The sequence below is a fragment of the Anguilla rostrata genome, chromosome 7, assembly GCF_018555375.3.
Source record: "Anguilla rostrata isolate EN2019 chromosome 7, ASM1855537v3, whole genome shotgun sequence".
Classification (NCBI taxonomy): Eukaryota; Metazoa; Chordata; class Actinopteri; order Anguilliformes; family Anguillidae; genus Anguilla; species Anguilla rostrata.
Window position 1 is genome coordinate 43,860,475 of NC_057939.1, and position 6,304 is coordinate 43,866,778.

Genomic DNA, 6,304 nt, shown 5'->3' on the forward strand with positions numbered 1-6,304 from the left:
AGCTGAGTCACCCTTGTGAGTGCTGGTCTGTTTTCTCCAGGATGTTTGATTTTACTGAGATGTGCTTTTCTGAATCCCATCTGCTGCTAGAGTTTGGCTTGACCCACTTTTACAAGATATAATATATACGCCCCCCCCCCCCCCCTTTTAAAAAACCTTTTTATTCTCTCTTTAAACTGCCTGTTGTTAGTATACGTTTGTATATGGTGCTATACAAATATAGTAATTGATTGGTTGGTGGATTGATTGCTTGTCTGGAGACTGTGGTATGTTTTCTCTATTGTGCCATTTTCTTCATCATCCAAGTTACATGTACTTTTACCCGCTTTATTTGTAGAAGAGATGCATGAATATGGCAAACATTCAGTATTCATACTATAAATAGTCCATGGGCTATGGGCTATATGTTTCTTTTATAATCTCTGGTCATGAGACTGCATTACAGTAGGCCTTTTACAGCCCGGACTTCAATTTTTGTCAGGTCACATTTCTGTGGGATATGCAGCATGTGGTTTCCTCATGCAACAAGCCCCCTCCAGACACAGTAAAAAAATGGCTCAATATTAAAATGCGTTTCTGTACAGGGCAGCGTTCAGAAAAGTAGCTGTTTTTCCTTCGGAAAGTGACGGTCACATCCTGAAATGTCAAATTAATTGGGAAGCACTGCTGGTGACCACACAACTATGCTAGAAATAAATGTTTCTTTAAAAAAGGTATGTTGGCATGGTTTATACGGGGATCCCGTTAAATCCGTGCAAGTCGACTCGATCAGGGCCACGAGAGACAAAGACTCCGCTTGTTTCAGCAAAGTGCAGCCATAGAGTGCATACCAGTCTATGAGCAAACATATGTCTATGATAGCACACATGTCTAAGTGTGTAGGCTTATACATGTCCATTTAAAATATAGCACCTCTCCAGAGAAAGCATTGCAAGGTACTTCAACAATCAACACAAACCCATTAGGACTCTCACAATACAACAACAAGCTACACAAGGGCGTCAATGAAATGCATGTCTGTACAAAAAGGTTTTCGAACGCTGTTTAGAACAGTCCACAGCGCTTACCAATCTAATGTCCAGGGGGAAACTATTCCGAAACCTAGGAGCTACAGAAGCAAATGCTCAATCAGTCCATGTTTTAAGTTTTGTCCTAGGGATAGCCAGTAAACCCTGGTCAGATTACCTAAGAGATGAGGGGACAAAAGTTCAAAAATATAAAGGGGAACTAGATCATGGAGTGCCTTGAAATTGATTAATAACATTTTAAATCTATCTTACATCACCGTTGTGCAGTACAGAGAGGCCAACAAAGGAGAAATGTGAGCTCTATGGATAGTGCAACGGAAGGATCTTGCTGCAGCATTTAGGACCAGCTGCAGTTTCCCCAGAGCTGATTTGCTGAGACAGATGAAAAAAGAGTTGCAATAATCCAATCTGGGTGAAACAAAGGCATGTATTACTGATTCAAGTTCATGACGAGAGACAACAGACTGTAATTTAGAAACATCAGAGTCTTTACATGCTGATCAAGTCTCGTATACTGATCAAATATCACTCCTAAATTCCCCGAGAAAAATCTTACATGAGTAGCTAGTGAGCCATGGTCAGTTTTACCTAGTTGTCATGCCATCCGGGCCAGTTACTAGAGGATCAGTTTTATTGCAGTCGAAATGCAGAACATGGTTAGCCATCCAGTTCGTAATGACAGCTAAACAGTCTTACAAAACAGCTATCCTCTCTAGCTTATGAGGTTTAAAAAAGATGTAGGCTACAGTTGAGTATATTCCACTTAACAATGGTAAGAGGCATATTTTAAACATATTTTAATAACTTGACCAAGTGGAAGAATATAAATAGCAAAAAAAAATAGCCCCAAGAACTAAGCCCTGTGGAACATCATATGAAAGAGTGGAGAAGATGATAAGTGGCTACCAGCAGACACTGTTCCTGCAATGCCCACCTTCTGCCTTAGCTCCTCAATGAGAATGCTCTGATCCATCGTATTAAAAGCTGCACTGAGATCAAACAGCACCAAAACTGTGCACTCCCTTGCATCTGCACAGCATGATGTATCATCTGACATCCTGTGGAGTGCTGATTCAGTGCAATGCTTCTGACAGAAGCCAGACTGGAATTTATTAAAAATATTGTGTTTCCAGAACATGAAGCAAGTGTTCAGTAATCACCTTCTCGATGATTTTAGAAATGAATGGCAATTTGGAAATGGGTCTGTAGTTCTTAGGGAGCGCAAGGGAATTGTTGCTTTTAGCCGCTAACCAAGGACCAGTGGAATTCAATATGCGGTTGAGAAAAGAAGTGGATAGGATATCCAGGGGCCTAAATGAGGAACACACCGGATGGGCTGTGTTAGTGAGATCATGGAAAGTGATAGGTGAGAGAAGCGGTCCAAAACTGCGGACTGCAATGGATAATTAACAGAGGGTGCGGTAGCGGAGGGAACAATCATGGTCTTAATGTCCCTAACTTTGTCAACAAAAAGTGAAGAAACAAACATGTCTATATGCACAAGGCTGCCGTGTCTGCCCACCACAAGTACTGTTGACCGAATGCGTAAATAGATTGTTTACGCACTGGTAATATGATGCATCGCCACAGATTTCCACACCGAGACAAACCCAGGATAATTTCATACACCGAAAGAGTGCATCTTCATTTTGCATTTTTTGCATCTGAAACTTTAACTGAGGTAAGTTCCTCAACTGCTGGTGAGGCCGGTTCAATTACAACAACCGTTTCTAAGTATAGGATTCACTTATGGTTTCGGCATTTTAGGTGATTAGGATCATTAAGTTTGTGCAACTGCTTAACAACAACACTTACAGAAATGGGAGTGTGCTGTCAGACAGTTTAGACGAGCACGTCTCCTCCGTCATTATCTGCAAACATAAATATCTCTTCATATATACTGAGATCCTAAAGCAGCTAAAGATGCTAAAACAGTATATTTACTGTGAGGTGGGAAGCAGTATGCTCTTACCATGTTGCTGTTTTTATTTGTTGAACTATTTTGAATTCAAGATGCAGAAAAAGGAAGCCACTGTCAATTTAATGTTTAATTCAATAATTTACAAAAGTCCGCGTATAAATGAATGCCTTAATTTAAAATGTCAGCTGATGTGGCTGATGGTAACCTGTGCTGTAACTGTGCCACCAGATTTGTGTATGTGTGTGTCTCTGTGTCTGTGTGTGTACGTTTGTGTGTGTGTGTGCACATTCAAGAATCTTGGAGTGTGTGTGTGTCTGAATTATAGCCCGAAAAGTCATTTGCTGGGTGATTAATGATCCAGGCTGGTGTCTTAATGGTAAAGCGCTGGGATGCTATTTATCTTAGAGTATGCAGAGACACATTCTGCTACCTCCAGCAGCTCATTCACTGACTTTAGGCTGTTTGTTGGCACTCTAACTCCTGTAAGTAAAAGCTCATTAATCCTGACTTATATTACCCTGCTCCGCCATCCACCCCAAAGCCAAAATCTCTCATCACACATCCTGTCCAGCATACATGAGGAGAGGCAGGTGGAGGTGAGGTAGTTGTTGGAGCAGACACAGGTGGAGGTGAGGTAGTTGTAGGAGCAGTCACAGGTGTAGGTGTGGTAGTTGTAGGAGGAGACACATGTGGAGGTGAGGTAGCTGTAGGAGCAGACACAGGTGGAGGTAAAGTAGTTGTAGGAGCAGACACAGATGGAGGTGAGGTATTTGTTGGAGCAGACACAGGTGGAGGTGAGGTAGTTATAGGACTAGACACAGGTGGAGGTGAGGTAGTTGTTGCAGCAGCCAATAGTGGAGGTGAGGAAGTTGTAGGAACAGACGCAGATGGAAGTGCGGTGGTTGTAAGGCTAGACACGGGTGAGGTAGTTATAGGAGCAGATGTGGGTGGAGAAGATGGAGTTGTGGAATGGAGCAGAGGAAGGTTTGAGAGCCAGGTGTAGGACAGAGGTGTACTGTAGGAGTAGATGAACTGTATAATGACACGCGGCGGCAAGACAGAAGGAGGTGGGACTGGAGCCCTACAGGGACAGACGGACAAACACATGGGACTTTACAGAAGTTTGGCCCTTATCAGACCCCAAATGGAGAACAGGCTGTGTTTGCGGTGCTGGCAGGGATTCCACACTACTGGCGAAAAAAGGCTATAGTCCTTCATCTGCAGTCTCCTAAGCATAACTGTTAGCACAGAGGAGAGGCTAAAGCATTATTTTGAAGTCAGACAACTGAGATAACATTAAATTCATCCAGTAGCGCAGGGAAAAACTTACACAGGTTTCTTCCCCGCTCAGGCTGTGGGGTACAGTGGTCACCCCGCTGGGCTGCAGTCGCCCCCTCGCCCCTCCCAGCTGTGCTCCACTGCGCGCTGACCTATAAAACTGCCCCCCTGCCGAGTGGAACAGTGTGCTGGGGGTGGGTGAGCAGAGGAGCATGGATTTCTCCCACGCTGGGGGCACGCAGAGGGCATCGCCTTCTTATATCTGGATCTGTCTGATCCGCTCCATAATCTGGGGTACAGGCCACTGCCCCCTCCCTCCCTGTGCCCTCAGGATCAAGATGTGCCAACCTCAAAAATGCCCAAATCCTCCACGACACCACTACACTCCCCTTCCTATATTCTTTGGGTACTGAATGCGCTGCTATATAAGTGAGGTTTCATTCTGGTTCACAGAAGTAGCCTTGTTCTTAAAGACTTAAACATCTCACGCATTAAGATGCGCCGGGCACCACACGCATTGGATTGTAATGTGCTCTGCTTTTACGTCCACATTATTTAATACATTAAGACCGGATTCGTAGCTGAGAATGTTAGTGGTAGTAAACAGTCGGCTGTTCAGGAGGGGGGTGGAGGGGGGAGGGTGCATGGGAGTCCAATAAGCAAATCCAGGGAAACATTTTGGTTGGCCGCTGCTTAATTTCCCCTGTGGCTATCCGCTGTGATTAAGGTCAGATAATGCTGTGTGTTTTTCCCCAGGGGAAGCGAGACGTGGCCGGCAGGGGAAGCCGCTTCTCTGTGGCCCGCGCTTCCTGCCGCTCGTCCGTCAGGGCCAGAGCGAACCAGATGTGCCGGTCGCCTTTCTTTAATGCCACATCAATCACCGCACACGGCCACCTTTCATACAGAAGCCCTCTCCAGCGCGGGCACACCCACATCTCCCTGGGTAAGAATGCGGCTCCTAAACACACGCTCACCCGAGGAGCGCAGACGCTCCAGAATACTGTAGCTCTGTACTGCGAGGACACCGTGAGTGTACCAGGAACAAACATGCCGTATGATCATTGGCAGGCATCCGTGTTAAATATAGGACTCAAACTCGCAACCCCTCCTGTCCAAAGTCGAAGAAATATACCCTGCAGCTCTGTTCACGCGCTGATTGGTGGCATTTAGCGCCAGGACCGGGATAGTCACACCAAAATATAATGGTTAGGGACTGAATGTGCATCGGCTTGTTGCTAAAAGTTGCAGATTTGATTGCCGTGCGGTCACTATTTTTGTACCTCTGGGCGAGTTACTTAACCCGAATTGCTTCAGTAAATACCCAACTGCATAAATGAATAGTGTGCATGTCAGCTGTGTAATTCTCTCCTGGATGAGGCAGTCCACTAATTAAAAATAAAGAATGAATAAAGAGATGCTTCTTTGCTCGTACGCCCTCTGCGGTTAGAGTCTAGCCCTGTGGTAACAGGTGGATCTGGGAGAAGCACAGCAGTGTGTTTTTCCACAGTTTCTGTCTTCTGAATTTCGTCACTAGACAGGCCATCTATATTTACTCCTGACAGGAAATGGGGTTTGTGTGTGTGTGTGCTTGTACGCATGTGTGTATGTATGTGCGCGTGTGTTTGTGTGTATGCATGTAGGTGTATGTGCATGTGTGTGCCTATGTGCATGTGTGTGGCTGTGTGTATGTGCCTGTGTTTGTATGTATGTGTGTGTGTGTGTTTGTGTGCGTATGTGTGTGTACGTGTGTGTGTGTGTATGAGTGTCTATGTGTGTGTGTAGGTGTGCGTGTGCGTGTGTATGTGTGTGTGGATGTGTATTGTGCGGTGTGCTGTGTGTGGTATGTGCGTGTTGTGTGTGTGCTGTATGTGTGTGTTGTGGTGTGTGTGTGTGTGGTATGTGTGTGTGATGTGCAGTGTGTGGTGTGTGTGTGCGTGCATCTGTGTGTGTGTGAGTATGTGTGTGTGTATATGTGCATGTGTGCGTGTGTGTATATGTGTGTGTGTGTGTGTGAGTTTTGGGAAGTGGTGTCGGGCAGTTTGGGCCTGTCGTATAAACACTGCCATTTCCTCTGGAA